General features: G+C 35.2%; 1 long non-coding RNA gene across 1 annotated transcript in view; it reads right to left on the reverse strand.

Moving 5' to 3' along the window:
- Nucleotides 1-22,199, reverse strand: part of LOC145259888 (uncharacterized) — a 39,652-nt gene extending 17,453 nt beyond the window's left edge. The window contains exons 1-2 of the long non-coding RNA XR_013864225.1: nt 22,064-22,199; nt 7,283-7,331 (exon numbers count right to left, since the gene is read on the reverse strand). This is a non-coding gene — a long non-coding RNA (uncharacterized LOC145259888). The remainder of the gene's footprint in view (nt 1-7,282; nt 7,332-22,063) is intronic.
- Between the last annotated feature and the right edge of the window lie 1,502 nt (nt 22,200-23,701).

Below are 23,701 nucleotides of genomic sequence, written 5' to 3' on the forward strand. Positions count from 1 at the left end.
TCCAAGTATTTTTGTATGCTTTCTCAAGATCGAAAAAAAAAAAATAGATGTTATATGTTTCTTATTAATGAAAGCTTCTCTGATGCAATTTTCGAAGCTAATGATGTGGTCTATACATCCTCGATTTTTTTTTGGTATCCACACTGGGTTTTTGAAATTATTTTGTTGTTATCTAAATACCATATGACGGTAGTTGATTATTCTTTCAAATGTTTTGTATAGGCAGCTTGTGAGAGCTATTGGCCTGTAGTGGTCTGTGTTTGATTTATCTTTTCCCAATTTTGGTATCAGTATTATTGTTGCTTGTTTCCATGAATTTGGGAAATCTTTTGTTTTCCATATCTTATTATAAATTTTGCAAAGGAGTTTTAATCATTCAGGAAGGATTTGTTTAGTGCACTTCATCTGGTCCTACAGCCAAGTTGTGAGATTTTTCTATGGCGGTTTCTAGTTCATTGAGTGAGAAGATTTCATTGTAAGGCTCTTGGTTTTTGGAGTTAAAGTTTATTTTGTACTTTTCTTCATGTTTCTTAAATATTTGAAATTGTTTATTGTAATGTTTTGATGATGAATTTTCGGCAAAGGTCTTAGCTAGTATGTTGGCAATATCTTTTCTTTTTTTTTTTTTGGTTATTTTCCTAATCATTTTCCAGATAGTTTAGTGGTGGTGTTGATTTTGTTTACACATTGTTGCCAACAGATTTTTTTGGCTTTTTTAACTGTTTTTCAAATTTTAGCTCTTTGGTTGTTGATTGTTTTTTAAATTTTAGCTCTTTGGTTGTTGATTGTTTTATAAATTTTAGCTCTTTGGTTGTTGATTGTTTTTTAAATTTTCTTGAAGCTGCCATTTTACATTCTGGATGGAACCATGGTTTGTTTTTTCTCCAGAAGCAGAATTTTTGGGTATGCATTTTTTGGCTATTGTTATGAGTACTTCCATGAATTTTGCCATTGTTTGGATTTGGTGTTCTGTTAATTGTAGTGAACAGAATTCTTTGAATTTGGCCCAATTGGCTTTGCTTGTGTTCCATCTGGGTATGTGGTTTTGGGTGGATTTATTGTAATTGATTATAATAGGGTAGTGATCACTTCCACATGGTTCTTAGTAGGTGCTCCATGTGTAATCCAAGAAGTTTGATAAAGTGTACATGGTAAAATCAATGGCATTAGTTGATCCATTTGTTGGATTTAAGTATGTGTGATTTTTTGATTGAAGAGGCATAAGTCATTTTTGTTAATTAGTTGTTCAATTTTATTTCCTTTTGAGTTTGTGACTTCACATCCCCATAACGTACTGTAGCAGTTAAAGTCTCTTAGGAGGATGAATGGTGAGGGTAGTTAGGGTTAGGGATTGCGCAACCTTTCATGTGCAGCTGCCCCTACAGGGGGTATCCTTTGTCTTTTGAGACTGAACTGAGGCATCGTGATTGTTTTGTTATCCAGATTTGAGTATTTTTCTTTTAGGCTATTTTGAAATTCTGGTCATTCTTCAATGCAATTAGTTTATCAGTTCCTTATGTTGATCATGTATTTCATTATGTTGGCATGGTTTAGTTGTCTTTTTTGTCGTCTCAGCGTATGGGTTGTCTTTCAAGTACCTATCAACAATTATTCTGGGAATGTCATGTTTTTTTTTGTATTTTACTTCATTTATTTCTTTTTCATGTTTTAAAGTTAAGACCAAGTGATCTTGTCTGTAGTTAACACATTTCACCTCATTTATTCATTTGGTGTGATTTCTCTGTTGCCACATTTTCCACATATTCTTTTTCCTTTACAGACTTCTTTATGATGTCCATTTTTTTGGCAGCTGAAACACCTTAACATAGCTGGAATGTATTGGTCTACTTTTATGTTTAAGTAGCCGATCTTGATTTCTTTCATATTGTTGGTGTGTTGAAAGTTTATATATTTATTTACCAGTGGTGAAAAAACCGGACTATGTGTAGTCAGAGCAGTATATAGGAAATTTATTACTGTGAATCCAGAATGACTTTAGTTTATAACGGTTTAAAATTAAAAGACGCTATTCTTATTTATAACGGCATAAACCTCCACAGAACCCCCACCTATTTATCCCCACCATTTTTTAGCTGCATCTCTCTTTGCTTAACTCATTCTTGTACCCCCTTTTGCCTTACTCACTCCTTATGTCATTATTTAAAACCTAAATCCCAACCCTCATCATTCTTATCACAATAACTGCCAAACCCCTTCTAACTTTACCCCCTAAGCCCCTTAAGTAACAGCCCTTTAACATGAATACTATACACCCATATACGACGCCGCAGTCATATCTACCACACATTTACAACCCATAACGTCTGGTAATATGTCTATCCTTATTATCTGCCAATTACCTAGAGTTCTCGCCTCATAGTTTCTCATTGGCTATTTCCATGGTTAGGTCTTGATTTCTAATGTTTTAATTACGTATTTATCACAATTGGTATCCTCTGACTTGCTTCTCGGTCTATTATCTACTTGTTAACAACTAATCATTTACTTACCTTCTACTTTAATTATTTAATTTACCATCTACATATAATATATATTATATATTTTTCTTTTATATTTACCTCTCACTAATTCTCTCTATAATAATTATATTTTTTAACCTGAAGCTTATTTACATATATTTACGTATTTGTGTATGTACATATACTCAAGCACATGCTCCTCCCCCATTGATGTGTGTACATATTTTGTACATGTGTATTCATTTGTATGTATTTGTGTGTTTTTGTTATTTACTTATTATTAACATTTTCTTAATAATTATATTAATTTTTTATTTATTATTTAATTAACTTACTGATATTCTTTACTTATTTTTATTTTATCAAAATAAGCCTATAACGTATAATTCACCTATTTACCCTCCTATTTCCCCTTCTTTCTTTTAACTTAACGTCCGACAATTCAAAAAATTATAAATAATAAATAAATAACAAAAAATAGTTTTTTCAATCTCTCCCTGCCCGGCTAATCTATATATATGTATATATATGTATGTGTATATGTACGTATTTGTATTTGTGTGCGTATCTTCTATATGTGTTTTTGTGTATGTGTGTATTTTTGTGTGTATGTGTTTTATTCACTTATTATAAACATTTCCCTCATAATTTTATTAATTTATTATTTGATTAACTTACTGATATTCTTACCTATTTCTATATTATTAAAATAAACCTGTAACTTATAATTCATTAATTTATCCCCTATTTTCTTTCTCTCTTTCTTTCAACTACAACGCCTGAAAATTCAAAAAAATAAATAAATAATTATAAAATATTTTTCAATCCCTCCTCTCCCAGCTAATTTATATATATATATATATATATATATATGTATTTGTGTGTATGTGTATAAGTATTTATATGTGTGTGTATATATATATATATATATATATATATATATATATATATATATATATATATATATATATATATATATATACTCAGGCATGTGCTCTTCCCCCATTGACGTATGTGCATATGCTGTACATATGTATGCGTGTGTTTGTTTTTGTGTATGTGTGTTGTTTACTTATCATAAACTTTTCCTTAATTTTATTAATCTATTATTTAAGTTACTTATGAAATTCTCACCTATTTTATTTTATTAAAATAAACCTGTAACGTATAATTTCTACCTGCCCGGCTAATTTATTTATTTATTCATATATATATATATATATATATATATATATGTATGCATATGTATGTATATATGTATATATATATTTTTATGTTTTTGTTTTTGTGTTTTTATATATACTTAGGCATGTGTTCTCCCCCCATTGATGTGACTCCGTACGTTGTACAGGTATACGCGTGTATGTGTATTTATGTGTGTGTATTATTTACTTATCATAAACAATTCCTTAATTTTTTAATTTATTTTATTAACTTACTGATATTCTTAGCTATCATTATACTATCAAAATAAACCTGTAACGTATAATTCATTAATTTATCCTCCTATTTTTCCTTCTCTTTCTCTTTCCTTTTTTATAAATAATAAACAACAAATATTTTTCAATCTCTCCCCGCCCGGCTAAATCACTTTAAACCCCATTTGCAACCCGTTCTTTCCTCCTCCCACCACACCATGCCCACTAACATTAACTCTCCAACCTGTTGCCATGGTGATCCTTTAAATTAACTGTTACTTATGCCGTTATAAATAAGAATAGCGTCTTTTAATTTTAAACTGTTATAAACTAAAAAAAAACGTATATAAGAATTAACACATAATTAATATTTAATTATAAACCCCTCTCTTATTATATACACTCCTACTACTTTAAATTCCAACGTCCTCTCCCTTCCACTCCCCCTTCTTTTCTAACTCCCCTTCATCTACGATTTTTCCATTCTTATTTGATTTTATAACTTAGTCCATCTATGAATTCTGACGATGCTAGTTGGATATTTCCTCTCTTTGAGGATCTTCCTCTAGCTGAAACAATATGGAAACTCATTCTGGATTCACAGTAATAAATTTCCTATATATATATATATATATATATATATATATATATATATATATATATATATGTAGGTGGTTATTATTTTATTGTGTCTTTTTATATTGATACGGATGTGGCTGACCACACCTTGTTTTTTCAATTCAGTTTTTAATTCTTCCTCTGTTGCTAATGATAGCTCATAGCTTCAAATCACTCCTTTTAAAGTGTTTAGTCTTATGGGAAAAGACTTTGCCTTTATACTCATGGAAATTCTTCATATTAATACAGATTGGGCATCTTTATAGTTAGCAAATTTCTGCCTTATGTTTTTAATTGTTTTTGGCTTGCTTTTTGTTGATAATGTCTTTTCTATTGGAAAAGGTGAGAAGTCTCCAATCTTTTTTTTTCTATTAACTCAATAACTAGGAATCTTAGGAAGTTTTCTTCGCATATGGATGGTATGGTTTTCTTAGTTTTGGATCTTTTTTCATCATCTGAGCTAGCGAGGTCAGAATCACAGGAATGGTTTCTTTTAAGGGTTTTGAGGAGGAAGTATTTGTTTTTTTTAGCCATATGTTTTGGAGTTTATTTTTCATTAACCACGTTCCCTACCGACCTCAGAGTCTAAAATTGAAACTTGGTAAAGAGAAACCCCATTCGTGAAAGATATACTCTTGATAAGGAGTTCTCACGCACTTTCTATTTCCTGTTCGTTATGTTCTCAAAATTGCCACTGCCTTCTAGTATTTGGTTTGCCTATTTTTGGTAGTGAGGAAAAAAGATGTTGAGTATGTTTGAGTTTTGTTCTTGGTAGTTGGCATTTTGGATGTAAGTACTAGGGCTTGGCGTGACTGGTCGATTAGTCAGATAGAACCTATCTGATCATCCGTGTAGCCAAAGTAAGAGCCGAAAGTCATGTGTTGCGGTGTCTAGACTTCTATGCACCCAGGTCTAAGTCAACTCAATCATCAGGATCACATCCTGAGGCATCACGGGTAGCAACCCACGACTAACTAGTTGCCCTATTGAGGGATTTTTACTCTCTGCAAGGAAGTAGTCAGCTTATTCTAATACCCTACTGGTAGGATGAAAAAAAAATGTTTTATACTTCAGATTGTTTACATTTTTCTATATTTATTCATGGGTTCCAATTTACTGATTTCGTAAAGTAAGGTAGAGATAAAGGTAAAGACTTGTAGTGGATTTTGTTTTTATTCCTGGTTTCGTCGAAAATAATTTAGTTCTGTAAGAGAAAGAGTTTATAATATTCTTGGTTGGTGTGTTTTAAGTTAGAAAGTCAGTAGGGAAGTAGGGGGGAGAAAAAAGAAGGGAGGGGAACTATTGTTTTTGTTTTGGGCTTTGCAGAACATGCTTTAGTTGTGCCAAGAGTTAAAAAAGAAAATCAAAAACAGTGAGACAAAAATGGATTGTCACATTCAATGCTGCCAAGACTAAACTTGTTTCCTTCAATAACTACAAGAAACCTTCTCTACCACCAATAGCAATGGCCAAAGACTCTTTATCTGAAAGTACATCTTTTAAACTCCTTGGTCTAACGTTCACAGGAAACATGAGTTGGAACAATTACATTGAGGGCATTGCAAGGACCGCTGCAAAAAATGTAGGTTCTCTCTACCGTGCTAGAAAGCTACTAACACCCAAAAGTATCCTGTACCTCTATAAGGCCACCATTCGCCCATGTATGGAGTATTGTTGTCATATTTGGGATGGTGCATCTGCTACTAGTCTCTCACTCCTAGACAAGGTTCAAAAGAGAGTCGCTAACTTAATAGGTCCTGAGCTGTTATCCAAGCTTCAGCCTCTGTCCCATCGACGTAATGTAGCATCCCTCTGCCTGTTCTACAAGTACTTTAACGGTGAATGTTCCGACGAACTGCAAGCATTTGTACCCCCTCAACGTAAATAGCCCCGACAAACCTGACAAGCAGCAAAATCCCACCCCTTCACAGTTGAGATCCCTAGATGTAAGAGAGCCTTCTACGCCAGTAGTTTCTTCCCCAGAACTGCTTGACTTTGGAATTCCCTTCCAGGTTCCTGCTTCCCCAACTGTACTGACATGCAGAAGTTCAAGTGTAATGTGAACCGACATCTTGCTGCCCAACTCCCCACCTAGTACCCTTGTAGCTCCCTACATCATAGTGAAAATGTGCCTTGTGGGGTGAAAATATAATTTAAAAAAAAAAAGAAAAAAAAAAAGTGTATTTGAGTCGGGGAGCCATCTTCAGATAGTCTGATCTGGTTGCACCAGAAGTAAACCTTGACTAAATATTCAAAATAACATAATATACCCTTGATATGGCTTATACAAAGAATGGTGGTGCTCTTTATTAAAGTGATGTTAACTATAGTAACAACCTAAGCTGGATATTCCATCAAACTAGATGAATTCTTGTGAAATCCAGTAAAACCAAAAGAAAGAAGTACTATAACATAGTTAACTAGTTAATAAGTGAGAGACAAATTAATATTTCTTACTTCTTTACTAACCCATTGTTTTAGATGTACAGGAAAATATTAATAGAATATTCGAATATTTTTTTTACATAGGCATCACCACTTATCAAGGCCAAGAGGCCACTCAAGGATAAGGGTTAAAGAGTGTACAGTAGAAATTGGACAATATAGTAATCGTTAAAAATGGAAATTCGGTAAATTTGTTAACATATGGAACGGCTCATCGAAAACTTGTTTACATTAGACTTGAAGACAACCATATTGTAGTCAGCTGGAAAGCAGGAAAACGGAAGGCAATGGTGAAGCAACATGCAATTTATATGTATTTACCTTCATCAATGGCCACCATTCAGTTTACAGTAAAAGCATTTTTTTTTCTCTGAAAAATATATTTGAGATGATATGTATTGACAAAAATCAGTTGATGATGCCAATAAAATGTAATCAATTTTGTCACAAGATTTGATTTTTTTCAAATCAACTTAGCATACACAAAGTAGAACTGACCTGATGGAGAGAAACATATGCCATTTCCAAAAATACTCTAAATCAGTTGTAAAAATCTAAACATTTAAAAAGTAAAAAATTATTGCCCAGTGTTATTGATCTTTAAGATCAAAGAGGTGGGTGATTAAATGCTTTAAAAATTGTTACAAACCTGTTCTCTCAGCAAACTGTAGTGTCCAGTGCAGCAAAAAAAAAAAAAAAAAAAAAAAAAAAAAATGGCTGCTGCTTCTCTTTATATGCTGGTGATCTTGTCACCTCATATGCAAATGAAATGCTTCCGGTTTTGAATAAAAAAGGTCTGATTTTTAAGAGATTGGGTTGATTTTAATTTGGATGTTGGAGTAGTAAATTTTGACAAGTGATTTTTAACAGCAGCATATTGAATTTAATCCCAGAAATTGTTAGTTGGAACTACAACATAGTTAACAATCCACCAAGGAAAGTGTAGAATTGCTTATTTAACCACACTTTCACCTTACAAAAGAATATAATAAAGAATATCATAAAACTAAGTTTGAAAACTTGAATTTAACTTGAAAATTTTATATTAAAAAAATAATAATACAATAACTTCTCTGCATAAGCACCGAACAATGAGTTAAATTTCCAAATTGCGAACATTTTTTTGTACTTATGCAGAATACAGACCATGCTGTAATAATAACGTTATTATTTAGAAATCTGTTCTTAATATGGTGAAAAAGGAGACTTAAAAAAGGGTGCTAGTGCACTTACTGATCCGAGGTATTTTTTTAAATCGTATTTCCAAGTTTAATCAAAGTTTTATATGTTTTTTTTTATTCAATTGTAAGGTTAAAGTATAGAATAGGTACAAAACACCCTCCCCTCTCCATGTTAAGAATGGCTTTTTAAATAATAATATTATTATTTCAGCACAGATCAATAAGTGCACTAGTCCCTAAAAAAGTATTCTGTATTTTCACCAAACAATAAACGAAAGACAATGTAAAATCGAATTTAACTTGAAATCTAAAAATAAAAAAAAAAATAAAATAAAAAAAAACGGTCCATATTCTACATATGGCAACAAAAAATTATTGTGAACACTTTCATTTTGCTATTACTTCATTTCAGTTCCAGTTTTTACATAAACCAGAGTAAGGCAGCTATTTTTGTTTTACTATGGCTGTGTGCCAAGATTACCATTTTATCTAGCATGGAGAAAAAATAAAAAACGAATAAAACAATTTTAAATTTTAAAGAAATTTGGTGCTAATGCAGAGAGTGATCCGCTAGGTGTATCAGAAAGTGGCCATTAAAAATGATGATCAGAACTTTAATAATTCAACTTACTATTTTGCGAAGCTTATAACTATTTGAAAAATGTAATTCAAATCTTAATTTTTTTTCAATTAAAGGAGCAAGGACCAAATTTTTAAAAAAATAAGAGGTTTAATAGCAAATTATGCAATATTTGTTTTTTTAAAGTGGTTTTCTTTAAAAAAAATATAAAGAAAATCAACATATTTTGACTTGCTTATAAATATATGTATATATATAAATGCCAAAAAATCACTTACTTAAAAAAATATACTATTAAATGGGTAGTTCCATTCTTCATTGTTAAGAATTTATCCATATTTATATTTTAAATTCCATGTACTTTTTAAATAAAAGGATTTTTTAAAGCGAGTGTTGTAGAAAATTGCATTTTCGTAATGTGTTTTGTGGCAAGCTTAAAGAGTTGCTGCTAATATGAAATTTATCAAATATGGATTCGTCCAAGTGACATAAATAATGTCTCTTTTTTTATTGCATGTGTTAACCAAAATTAGTATTTTTCGTCCTCCATAGTTAAAAGAAATGCACATTCACTTATAAGTTTTTCCCCTAAAACAAAAAATCCACTTCATCGATTTTTTTTTTTTTTAATTCTTTTAAATACACAAGTTTTTGATTGATATTTTTTTATACTTCTTTATCGACTGAATTTTTATTTTTTTTAAATATCTAAAAAAAGAAAACAAATGAAATAGAAAAATTTGCCATCAGCATCTGGTATTTACTTGACGATATAAGCATAACATGAGCTTTCATTAAAAAAAAAAAATCAACGTGGTTTTTAAAAAAATTACAGATAAATTTCCAAAAAACTTTTCTTTTTTTTTTGTTTTAAATTAGAATATTTTCTTTTTTGATCTTTTATCTTCAATTTGTGATATATAAAACTTTGGTACATAAATTAATTATTAAAATTTTAATAGACATTTCAAAATGGGGGAGGGGGTGAATTTGAAAAGAAACGTTTATCTAAAATATTATATTCAGTTTATTGGAAAGAGCATAAAATTTCACATTGACCCTGGAAATATCATAAAAATTGAATCAATAGAAAAATTTTGATAGATTTTTAAAGTTTAAAAATTCAAAAATATTTAACTTGTAAAATTCAATTGATTTTATTACGTGAAAAAATGGCTGCATGAAGGCACGCCGGCATTTTGTAAACACTGTTTTTTAAAAAATAAAAAATAATATTTCTATTATTTTTTAAACAACTTTAATAGTTTATTTTGGAAGTATATTCCATACAGAAAATAAACAACCCACTTTAAAAAGAGAAATTACGAGTTTTTTATATTTTATTCACAGTTTTCTGTTAGGGGGTGTCAAAATTTCCTCCAAATTTCTGATATCCGCGCTAATTTTTAAATCGTATTTCCACGTTTAATTAAAGTTTTATGATATGTTTTTTTTTTTGGAAAAGAAAATGAGTTGGATGAATGTTACTTACATCTGGCAGGCTCAGCGATGGGGGATATTGTGACCAACTTGAATGTCTATCTACTTCTGATATTTATAGTCAGGATTGAGTAGGAGGGGTGGGAGGTGATTACAACCTGTATATTCAGGGTTGATCTCTCTCTATCTGTTCTCAGTCTGTACTGTGTTATCATAGAGACCAGACCGTTAGTCTTCTACTCCGGAATTTTAGATACGTCTGTTACCAGACCTCGTTGGGTGGGTCGCTTAAGGAGGATTTCTTTTTTGCAACCCCGATTGCTGCCTGCACCTTTAAACATCGCCCTTCAACCTTTTTTTTTTATCAAATTGCAAAAAAGAATTTTTTAAGAATTATCCTTTTTCGCTGACCTGTGACATAATTAATCAACTCGTTATTCAGTATGGAAGTTTCCAGGGAACAGATCCTTCAACGGATGACTGTACTGAAGATAAAGGTTGAGGAACGGTTGAAGCTGTGTCATGGAGATAGAGTGACCCTGCATGCTTATGCCATCTTCCGCAAGGATATTTTGGAGTATATTCACGAAATGGAAATATGCGTCACTAAGCTGGAATTAGCTCAAATTCCAGAGACGGATGTACTGGAAACAGAAGTTAGTTGGGCATCACAACTCATGGAATACCATATAGAGTTGGGTGAACTGGATGATTCCTTGGCTGCACCTACTGCCAGTTCTTTCATGGATACAACTCCTCATTCGACATCAGGAAGAAGTTCAGCTTCCTTTGTAGTTAAACCTCCACAGATACAGATCACCAGACCCACATTCGGTGGTTCTGAGATGGCTACCGATCACATGAGTTTCCAGAATTTTTTGTCAAGATTTGAAAACTGTGTGGTTGGTATGGCTAACGATGCTGAACGTTTAAATTTCTTAAAATGCTCCCTTACGGACAGAGCGTTGAGGCTAATCAACCATCTGAGCTGCACAGATGCAAATTATCAACGTGCCCTTGCTTTACTGAAAAAGGGATATTTAAATATCAATGAGATCATTGATGAAATATTCCAAGACATACTTGATTATGCACCAAGGAAGGAGATCTCCTACTCGGATTTTGGCAAGTTTATTTCCAGGACTGCTTCCCTCTTGGAGGAGCTAGTAAATGTTTATTCCTGTGACTTTTCTGTGAATATTTCAGGTGGAGCTCGTTTAATGGCCAAGATTCTGTTTTTGAAGTTTCCTAAGGAGCTAAAGGGGGAAATGATTGGGCTGACGGGGAGCCGCATACCATCCTTGTCTGCCATATTGGAGCTCACCGAGGAGGCAATTAAACGACTACAGATTAAGGTCGGCACCTCTGCCAGTACTTCATTTGATAGTGGAATGAGTTCTTCTCAGAGAGTGGCACGGAGACCCAAGACTACTTCTTCATTCCATATAGACACTAGCCCCTAGACGTGGCCTGGATATTCTCGAAACTTGACCCCATTTCGTTTGAGACTTTCAGCAGGGGAAGGAAGTCTATTGCAATCAATTGCCTCTTGGACACAGGCAGTGGGAGGTCATATCTGTCTGCTGATGTACTGCATGGCTTGGGCTCAATAGATACAATTGGAATGGATTGCCAGATTAGGTTATCCACCCTGCTTGGCGAATGTGATAGAAGTTTCAAAGAAGTTGCTTTGGACATCAATTTGGTTTGTGGAAATCCAGTGACATCTCATGTTTTGGCAGCCGAGATGATCGATTTGTTTGTCTGACTAACAAATTTGGAACTCTTGTTAGATGCCTTCCAGGATGTTAAATGTTCCCTGGCCGGGAAATTTGAAACTGGCTCGTACTTCATACCAATCAAAGGTATTATCGGTTTGGACCTCCTACATCAATTGGGGCCCTTTCAACTTGTTCCTTGTCTGAAGGGATGGGCCTTCTCCACACAAGCAGGTGTTGTTCCATTTGGAACTGTGGAATCCTTCTTCTTTGAGGATCACACTCCCTATGCGGTAGCACACCTCTCGTTTAACTCGGTAATGATGCAGACTCCACAAGTGCATTCCTCCCACCTGTATTTTGTTCTTGAGAGCAAACCCACATACCTAGACCCCTTGGCCGAGTTCTTCCCTGAAAGTGAAGTACAGAGGGAGTTGGAACAGATGTTCAGCCTTGAATCTTTGGGAATACATGATGAAAATACCTTCTCTGACTATGATCAAGAGCAGATAAAGCACTTTCAAAATGCCATAGAGTTCAAAGATGGCACATACTATGTGGAGCTTCTCTGGCATGTTGACAAGTTAGTCAGAGTCCCGTCTAATCATGCTGTCTCTTTACGTATCTTGGACCGGGTGACTAAGAACCTGATAAAAAATAATATGTATCCGGACTACTTGGAAGTGTTCCAGCAACAGGAGCAGGATGGTATAATTGAGATCTTTGTACCCGTCCACGAATTTCAGAATTATATATGGATACCACATCAGCTACGACCCAGATCCGTCCTGTTTTCAATTGTAGCTTGAAGACTGGTAACGGAATGTCCCTTAATGAAGCCGCTTACTCTGGCATCAACCTCACAGGAGACATGCTAAATTTGTTGATGAGCTTCAGAGCTAATAACTACATTCTGTTGGCAGACATTCAAAAGGCATTCTTAATGATATGTCTCAGCCTGGAAGCTGACAAGAACAGATTCTGTTTCTTCATCAAGGACGGAGATCATATTTGCTGTTTTAGATACTCTACGTTGATTTTTGGGTTCACTGCCAGCCCATTCATATTGGGGTGTATTCTTAAATTTCATGCAGCTCAGTATCCATTGGATGATTGTCGGCAGATAATGGAAACACGATTTTATGTGGACAACCTTATTACAGCTGAAGCAGATCCGCACAAACTTGTCGAATTATAATATAATAATAAATAATGGCAAGCAATCTACGAAAGATTAATGCAAGCAACAGTAAACGTAGTCACTAGTTTTGTCTTCTCTGCGCCAGCCTCTCGAACCAAAGGTTCTCAAGTCGTTCGCCAACCTTACTCAAGGCATGCCTCCATGCTGGTCTATCTCCGGCTAGCTCCTCCCACGCATTCACATCGATGCCAAGAGCGATCAGATTTCGTTTGGCCACGTCTTTAAAGCGTAGCACCGGGTGACTGCGGCTTCTTGATCCATTTGCCAGTTCGCTGTAGAGGATATCCTTAGGGAGACAGCCATCGGGCATTCTGCGCAGGTGTCCAAGCCAGTGCGATCGTCGTATCTTCAGTGTCTGGAACAAGGAGCGGCTGCCGGCACGTCTTAGCACCTCTTCATTGGTGATTCTATCCTACCAATTGATTCCCATGATATGTCGCAAGCATCGGAGATGGTAGACGTTCAGTCTTTTCTTGTGACGAGCATACGTGGTCCAAGTCTCTGCTCCATACAGTAGGGTACTCAGAACACAGCATTCATAGATGCGGCATTTTGTGTGAGACGTGAAGTATTTATTGAACCATGCTCTTTCACGTAGTCGGTTGAAAGTAGATGCTGCTCTACCTATGCGCGTTTGTAGCTCCTGTTCAATGGATACTCCCTTGTTGATGTTGGATCCAAGATACGCAAAGTTCTCAACAGTCTCTAGTTCGTGGCCATTGATGGTGATTGGTGATGCATCACCCTGGTGCATCACAACTGTCTTCTTCACACTGATTACCAGTGCGAACTCCGCACAAGCAGCGCTCAATTTGTTAAGCAGCCGCTGGAGTCCATTTGCGGAGTGCAAGACCAATGCAGCATTGTTTGCAAACAGCAGCTCAAGTATTAGGACTTTTTGAATCTTGGTTTTGGCGTAGGCGAGCCAAGTTAAAAAGTTCTCCATCAGAGCGAGTATGAAGGAACACACTGTCTTCGTCCTCGTGATTTCCAAAAGCGTGGTGCAGAAGAACTGAGAAGAAGATGCCAAACAGTGTGGGAGCCAATACACAACCTTGCTTGATTCCACTGCACACGGGGAAGTTGTCAGACATGTCACCCTCGAAGAAGACTGTTGCTGTCATGTTATCATGGAGCAATCTTAACAAACTAAGAAGAGTTGGTGGACAGTCCAACTTTTGTAGGATGGCAAACCATCTCTACTAACCATGTCAAAAGCTTTCGTGAGGTCCATAAATGCGATATGGAGAGGTCTATGTTGTTCTCTGCATTTTTCCTGGATTTGACGCACTGAAAATATCATGTCTGTGGTTGAGCGCCCACTGCGGAAGCTGCATTGCGATTCTGGATAAACACGGTTTGCAATCTGCTGGAGCCTTGGAAGGAGCACTCTGGCAAAGACTTTGCCGGTGACACTGAGTAAAGATATACCACGGTAGTTATTGCAATCTCCTTTGTTTCCTTTCTTGAATAAAGTGACAATTTTAGCATCTTTCATAGCTGTTGGAAATTTTCTGTTGCGCCAACTGGTGCAGAGGAGGTCATACAAGTGCGGGAGCAGGAACTTATCACACTGCTAGAATCTCGTCGGTATCTGGGGCCTTCCCTACATTCGTGTGTTGGAGACCGATCCGCACAAACTTGTCGAATTATATTCCCTTACAAAGAAACGTCTGCGGGAGGGAGGATTTATTATCCAGTCATGTAACACAAATGTTGACGCCCTCCGAGATAGGATGAAAAGTGATGGTACGCTAAGTGTACATACAAGGAATGGGAGAGGGTATTGGGGCATCAATACAATCCCCTTCCAGAAAAAATGCATGTGGCACCTATTCAGTGTGATCCTGGTGCCTCAACGAAGAGAAGGATCCTTTCTGAAGCTTCTAAACTATTCGACCCACTGTTACAGTCCGAAGTCGTGTGCTTATCAGGACTATGTGGAAGAATCATTTTGGTTGGGATGATCCTCTTTCTCCTGAGATTTTGAGTGGTTGGAAAGAACTTTCTAAGGACCTGTCAGGGTTAAGTGATCTTCATTTTGATAGACAGGCCCTTGTTATGGGACAACCTGGTGACCTGTACATCTTTTGTGATGCATCTAAGGTGAAGTTGAAGTCCAATCTAAACAAAGTCAAAGTCTAAGGGCAGGAAAGCGGTTCGATCAGTACACACACAGACACGGTGACACACCACCAACACGAACCAGCATACACAATTACCAACCGGCCGTTCTTTCCTCACTCCTTGCCTTCCAAAACGACCTGAATTTATAGTGTCGAAGACCAACTGATTAGCATATATGCACAAGATTTTGCGAGAGTTTCTGAGATCATACCATTACAAAACGCCGTCGGCGCCATCTTGGAATTTTTTTTCTATCCTAGCTTCGCAGCGATGACAAAGCACACACGCACACCTAGGTCGTTTGAACGTTAAGCCCTCATTTTCACAGCTTTCACCACATAAGGAAGCCTATGGATTTGCAGCATACGTGGTGCAAGACCGCTGATCTTGCTTGCTATTTGCTAAGGTAAAGGTTGCCCCAATGAAGGAAAAAACTGCCTGTATTAGAGCTAATGGCAGTTAATCTTGCACTAAAATGCCTGCCAACCATCCTGAATACTTGTGAGCAGTTTATTCCAGCTAGCTTGTGCATGGCCACCGATGCCCAGGTAGTGTTGTCTTGGCTGTTGTTGTAATCTATGGCCAGCAAAAACATTTTTGCTAAAAACAGATTGAAGGACATTTTACTGATGAATCGCGAGTTGGAATCACGATATGAACTAAAGCCTATTTTTAAATATGTGGCCACGACGCATACTTCAGGTGATATGATAACGAGAGGATTAACGATGAGAAGGTTTCTGTCCAATTTTGAATTTTGGTGTACTGGACCCTCTTGGCTAGGCGGAGGACTCCTTTAGTGGCCAGCACAGGAGTTACCATGCTTAAATGAACATTGCCAACGGATGGCTCATGCTTCGATGAACTATTCACTGGTCATGGGCCAAGAATGCCTTTCTATCATACCTATCCATAGGTTCTCAACCTTTTCTTGTTTGCTGAGAGTCACCTCATTGGTCTACAAGTTTTTAGCTATTAAACTGAGGCGTGAATGAGACAACAATTCCAAAGCCGCAGTTTATTTGCTGAAATTACTCCAGAGACAGGAATTTCCTGCAGAGATTGAGTATCTGACGGAACCTATGAGGAACTAGGAACCCATGCGAGTTCGTACCTTGGTAATATTTCTGGATTCTAATGGACTAATCCGCTCAAGGGGAAGACTTGACCGATCTTCACATCTGGTGTATGAGGTAAAAAATCCCATTTTGCTTGGAAAACATCACCCAATTACAAAACTTATTGTTGTAGACTGTCATGTGAAATGTTCACATTTGGGAACCGGACCAACCTTGGCTGAATTGAAGCAGAGCAGCTACTGGGTTCCACAAGGTAGACAAGCGGTAAATAAGGTCTTGGCATCTTGTGCAAGATATAAGCGATACAATTCCAGACCGGTGCTTCCCAATGCCGTGGCTAGTCTACCGGCTCTTCGTGCTGATTTTGAAGTGCCTTACCAGCATACAGGCGTTGACTTCACTGGCCATGTCTGGGTGAAAGAGGGAAACTCTGACAGAAAAATGTATTTGTTAGTTTTCACTTGCCTGAATGTGAGAGCCGTCCATATAGAGGTGGTTCCGGACATGAGCGTGCTGTCCTCCTTTCAAGCTCTGGCTTGCTTCACAAATCAATATGAAATTCCGAGGGCTATCTATAGTGATAACTCCAAAACTTTTATTGGAAGTGGGAAACTTTTTGGACGTATTTCTCTAATGAACGAATATCAAAATAAATTTGGCTCCTGTGGCATGAGACTTAATACTATTCCCTTGTTTTCACCATCGTATGGAGGAACTTAGGAATGTTGCATCAAGACCATAAAAACCTATTTAAGATCATTGGAGCAAATTGGATTATTTCACACTGGTGATCGTGATCTCCAATATTCAGAGATCGGTTAACAATCGACTGCTAACATACCAGGTGTCTGCAGACAATAATGCTACAGCTATCACTCCCAACATGTTCTTGAAGCCCAACAAGAGCCCTGGATTATTGTTACAATTGGGGCAGAGAGATCTTGCTACGGCAGTGCCACCCAGCAGGGAGAGACGGATCAGAACCATGGAGCATAGGAACCAATGGTGCTGATTTCCATAAGTTGTCGTACAACGAATACTTTTTGGACCTGGGACGGAAATCTCCGGGGCACTCCCGTTTGCAATCAGAGAATCGCCTTCAAAAGGATGATGTGGTTCTGGTTAAGAGCCCCTTAAAACCGAGACTGTTTTGGATTTTGGGAACCATTGTGGATCTTATACAAGGCAATGATAATGTAGTTAGATCCGCTCGTGTCAGGAGAGGAGATGGTCTTGTGGAAGTCCACTCATTGAAACATCTGTATCCTCTAGAACTTTCTGTGGCCCTTAATAATATTCCAGAACCAGAGGTCATCGATTCTATCGAACCCACAGTGAATGAGCCAGTTGATGATGGGGACGGAGAGCCATCATGTTTATCTTCCGTTGCAGAAGACCCTGTCTGGTTATGTCCAATATGCAATGCTCCTCAATTAGATAAGGACATGATTGGATGCGACTCATGTGATGAATGGTATCATTTCCAATATGTTGGCATCGATGAGGCACCCCCAAGAAGAGGGAAATGGTACTGCCCTGAATGTGCACCACAAAAACGACGTAGAGGAAGACCAAGCCTGCTACCTGCCTAAAATTGTAATCAGCAATAGCATGTTGTAAGGCACAAGGATACCATGTTCCTTATAAACAGTGGATTGGACATTTTTATTTTATTTCTTTTCTGAGCTTCAGTTTAATGATTTTTTTTTTCCCTTTTGAATTTTTTTTTCCTTTTCTTGTTGTTGGGAGTGTGTGGAAAAAAATGAGTTGGATGAATGTTACTTACATCTGGCAGGCTCAGCGACGGGGGATATTGTGACCAACTTGAATGTCTACTTCTGATATTTATAGTCAGGATTGAGTAGGAGGGGTGGGAGGTGATTACAACCTGTATATTCAGGGTTGATCTCTCTCTATCTGTTCTCAGTCTGTACTGTGTTATCATAGAGACCAGACCGTTAGTCTTCTACTCCGGAATTTTAGATACGTCTGTTACCAGACCTCGTTGGGTGGGTCGCTTAAGGAGGATTTCTTTTTTGCAACCCCGATTGCTGCCTGCACCTTTAAGCATTACCCTTCAACCTTTTTTTTTTTTTTATCGAATTGTAAGCTTAGAGTACAGAATAGGTACAAAACACCCTCTCCTCCCTATGTTAAGAATGGCTTTTTAAATAATAACATCATTACTTCAGCACGGATCACTCTCTGCATGAGTACCAAAAATTCCACTCAGAAGATAAATCTTAGGATGGATTAATATTATAATAGAATTTGAATTACACGTAAAACTTCAAAACAGTAAATCACAAATTCAAATATATAAGATAGAACAAATCCTATTTTAGTCACCGAAATCATCTAATTGTGGGGTATATGGTTAGAAAAGAAGACAAAAAAACAACAAAATAAAACATACCAGGCGTATCTGCATCGCTCTTTGGGAAAGAAGAAGGAAAGGATGGCCAGCGCATTTGTATACGCGAAGGGCATCTTGGGAAGGCAGAGCATGATGGGAGAAGCTATTTTTTTTTTTTTCCTGTCTCTTCCTTTTTTTTTTCCTGTCTCTTCCTTTTTTTTTTCTAGATAGGAGGATATAAAAGCAGGGAAAAATTCCCTGGGGAAGTAGAGAGAAAAGAGTCGTGAACATCTTCTCTTGAAAAGAATTTTGTATTGCTGACATTCAGATTGTGCAGTGTGACATTGGTGGCGAGAGGCCAGGTGTGGTCGATTGGAAAAGAAGAGGGCAGAAAAGTGCTGTTGTCGAGCGAGTGACTCACTCCTTCCCGAACCCCAGAACCGAATCCTGATTATAACCCTAGACTAATTATAACATTAATTTATAGTAAGAACTTAGATACCACGGTCGGAAAGTGAGATTGAGAAGTCAACGCCTCTGAGGAAGAACACTGTGACCTACAAAAAATGCCTGGGCAAATCCGTCTGCATTCCCGGTTACGGCACCTCAGGTGATTCGCAATAAACTAACCCCTTCTACTAAACTCTCACCGCAAAATCAACAGGAACCAGGTCATTACAAAAATGGGTACATGCACTTATTGACCCGTTATTATTTCAGCACAGGTCAATAAGTGCATGTTACATGCACTTATTGACCCGTGCTGAAATAATAACGCTGTTATTTAAAAAGCCATTCTTAACATGGGGAGGGTGTTTTGTACCTATTATGTACTTTAACCTTACAATTGAATAAAAAATAAAAAAAAAACATATCATAAAACTTTAATTAACCGTGGAAACACGATTTAAAAAAAAATAGCGCGGATCGGCACTCTCTTGCCTTAGCATAGGCACCGCCAAAAATAGCCGCAAAATCAAGTTGTTGTTGTTTTTTAAAACTAAATTACATTTATTAAAATCCATTATTTCTGAGTAACTTTTTTTTTTCCAGAAAGATAAAACCCTGAATTTTATCATATAGAAAACAGAATAATGTAAAACTTTTTCTACTATTTTTAATTAAATTTTAAATGTTAAATTTTCCCAAAAAGTTAACAATTGACATTTTTTGTCTTGCACAAAAAACGTACTTAAATATTAAAAAAAAAAAGGTTTTTGAAATAATTTATTTATTTATTGTCTAACTAAGATTTAGGATGATTTTCTAAGAGAATATGCAAAAATATTATAATATAAGTACCTGAATTTCAAATAATTCCACTTATTCATATAGGTAACCAGATATTTCGCGTCCATGTAGAGTCGAGCGACTCCGTTTACGTTTGAAAGAAGAAAACTATGGAAGACCAAACAGGCCAAAAAAACTTATTTTTCAGTGACGAAAATTTCAATGTATTATTAAGCTGAGGCTGGCCAGTACCAGATGGGTGACCATTTGTATGAGTTTGGTTTTTAATGTGTATGTGTGTGGGGGCCAGACTCCCCAAAATGGGGGGGGGGAGGCAATTTAAAGTAGAATAAAAAAAAATTATTTCAGCGCGTTTGGTCCACCGTAGTCGAAAGGCGGCAAACGTTTTCAAACGGGATCGAAAAAAATGATGCTATTTTTAACACAAAGGGCACAACATTTATCGAATTTTTTTTTTTTTTTTGTATCGATTATTCAAAGCATGCCCTGTTTAATAATGGTCATGCATTATTCGGCTCGCTAAAAAAAAAATAGTTAATTTATTTATCAAAAATTTTAAAATGGCTTTTTTCGTATAAATATTAAAAAAAATTTTTTTTGTTTTGCTTAACTTAAATTAATTATTTTACTTAACATATTCACCGAATTTCACACTTCAAAACTCAAAAGCGGGATAATTAAACACAATCGAAGTTCTGATATTCAGACGTCAAAATAAGGTATGCAAACAATTTTTTTTTTTTTTTTAAATCTATAATTCTGTCCCTTACAACAACACAATATGTTTTGTTCAGTTTCAGATGATTATTTTAAGCATATTTGTTCCCACTTCAAAACAAGCAAAAAAATATATATATATAAATATCGTTTATGAAAAATAAGTACACTGTTATAAAGTTCATTCTTCTCCTAATAATCGCTGAAAATTTCGTATTGATCGGATAATTACCTGATTTTTGGTAGATTTTTAAAAAGACAATCCGTCAAAAAGTACTGACCTCCCCCCCCCCCTCCAGTTTTGGCGGTGCCTACAGCACCCAAAAATGGTCTAATCTCCGGGGGCTCAGGATAGGACGTTGAATCGTACAGAGAGATGTTAATATAATTATTTGTTTCCATTAATTCAGCCCTGTGCGAATTTGGTGCGCAGAGTTAATGCACTTTGGTTTTGGACATCGAAGGGTAAACTTTGATATCCAAAACCAATGTTTACTTTTTAGTAAACATGGACTACTCCGCGATCTAAAAAAAAAGTTGAAGCAAGCGGAAATGGAAGTCAAGTCGACAAATGTGAATTAACGTTTAGATAATAAATAAAAAGTCTACAAAATACTCGATTTATTCGGAAATAAGAAAAGTAAGGAATTTTAAATTCCGTTTCAAACTTTATAGCATTTCAATGCGGAGGAGGGTGTGTAGAAAATCGAGATAACTCTGGTCTCTGTTTCCGGTTACTTCAACTTTAATAAATGCCACCACGTTTGATTAGAATAAACATTGATTTAACGTTTCTCGGCTACTATTCAATTTATTGATTTTAATCGATTCTTTTTATTACTTAAATGTTGTTTACCCAAAACTTCAGTCAATATTTTAGGTGAGTATGATTTCATCCCAAACATGGCAAGAAAAATCACCTTGAAAGTGTTTTGGGTACTTATGCACTTTTGTTACCGCGCTGAAATATTAACGCTATTATTTAGAAAGCTATTCTTAACATGAGAGGGGAGGGTGTTTTGTAATTATTCTGTACTTTCACTTAACAATTTAATAATAAATAAAAAAGATATCGTAAAAATTGATTTTAACTTGAAGATACTATTCTAAAAATAGCAGTGTAAAGTGCATAAAGCACGGTAATTTTAAAGTGATAAATTAATAAAATAAAACAAAGTCCAGATAGAATAGTTAAAAGCTATTTTAAATAAACTTTACACTAAAAAGAACGAACAAAAAATAAATAAAATGACTGCTTATTTTTTTTAAATTCCTATTTGTCTTGTACAATAAAATTGAGTCAACAAAGTACGTTAATCTAAAAAGAAAACTAAATTCCAAGTTTAAAGACACAACCTACACAGCCTCTCAAAAACGGATCAGTTTAAAACATAGATTCATTTTAGAATAAATTGTACGCCCCCAAAAAAGTGATCGGATTAACGAACTTACGCATATATTTCTCAATGTTTTGCGAATAGAAAGTGCCAGGTTTACATTTTCCTTGAATAGTAATTGGAAGGAGCCGAAAATGTTTCATTTCTTTCAGATTCTTGGAACTTTGTTGGGGGATTCCCAATGTGACCGGTGTCAGATCGAAAAATGTCCCCTATCAGTTCGCGGTCATTATTTCGTCTTATGACGTAATTCAACTAATGGGAATTTCAAAGTTATCACCGTTTTGCGGCCAGCATTTTTGCTGTTGAAAATAATTTCAAGTGTGTTAGTGTAAAGAAAGGATAAAAAGGTTCAGAAAACAAATAACATAAAAAGAAAAAATAGAAAGTGAGAAATCATATTCAGAGAAATCAGCACGACGTGAATATAATTACATTCATTATTCTTTTCTAAACTTTTTGTTCTCTTTTCATATCCGACACACGCAGACCGGCTTCATTAGTGACGTACGTGGTACGAAGTAAGTTTTTATATTATAAAATAATCCATCCTAAAAAACAAAAAATAAATAAATAAAATAAAATAAAACGAAAGATAGAAAAAATCCTAAGGCCGGCAAGTAAATTTGTTTTCGGTTTTCTTTATGAAATACCTCTTAATTGTTTTAATAACCTTTTAAACAAATTAATTAAAACTGATTTATATTAAGTTTATAATATAAATAAATAATTAAAATTAATTAGAGAATTTTTTAATTGACTGTTAATTTCCACAATTACTGTTATATTTCAAACTTATAATATATATATATATATATATATATATATATATATATATATATATAATAAAATTGAATTTACCAAAATGATCCAAGATAGTAAAATTAAAGTATATTATAAATATTAAAGAATTAATATTTATGAAAATATCTCAACCAGATGTAAAAGCTCGATAAAACCAAATAGGAAATAGAGCTTATAATATGAGCAAACAGTTAATAAAATATGTTAAAAAAAACACTTTGAAATGAGTTAAAAACATATTTAATCTGAAAAGGAAACACTAGATAAATGGATAGTCCTTAATCCGCGGAGTTTCGAAGAAATACTTATCAGAGGGTAGGAATTAGCAAAATGCGGGATCGGATTTTGCATGCAGAAGTATTTGATGAAACAACAAGTAAGTCAAAGATCTTACTTGAAAACAAAAAAAGTGAAGCAGAGGGAATATAGTGAAGAAAAAGGTGATTACACATGAATGGATAGTCTGGTGGAAAATAAAAAATCCAGTGATGGTAAAATCCAAATGTAAAACTTCAAGAAAGTTAAAAGAATTTCCATTTGTACAAGTAAAATCCCAGGAATTCCCGTAATTGGAAGAAGATGGTCCATAATAATCCAAAGGCAGAAATCCATGGAATAATTCACAAAAATGTGTACAAGGAATAAAAAAAAGATTCCAATAATATTAATAAAAGAAAAATAAGATATGCTTTTCACTCTACTTCCGAGACATAAATATAAATAAGAAAGATCAGGGAAGAAAAAAAAAATGATGATAAAGTTAAATATAAAATATAAAATAAAGGGAAACAAAAGTCAAAATGACCCAGACAGGAAATGTTAAAGGCGCAAAAAAAAATATATTGGGCAAAATAATATAGGTCAACTGAAATGTACAGGTCATCAATTA

This window comes from Euprymna scolopes, chromosome 35 (assembly GCF_053919585.1).
Source record: "Euprymna scolopes isolate OS-2025 chromosome 35, ASM5391958v1, whole genome shotgun sequence".
Taxonomy (NCBI): Eukaryota; Metazoa; Mollusca; class Cephalopoda; order Sepiida; family Sepiolidae; genus Euprymna; species Euprymna scolopes.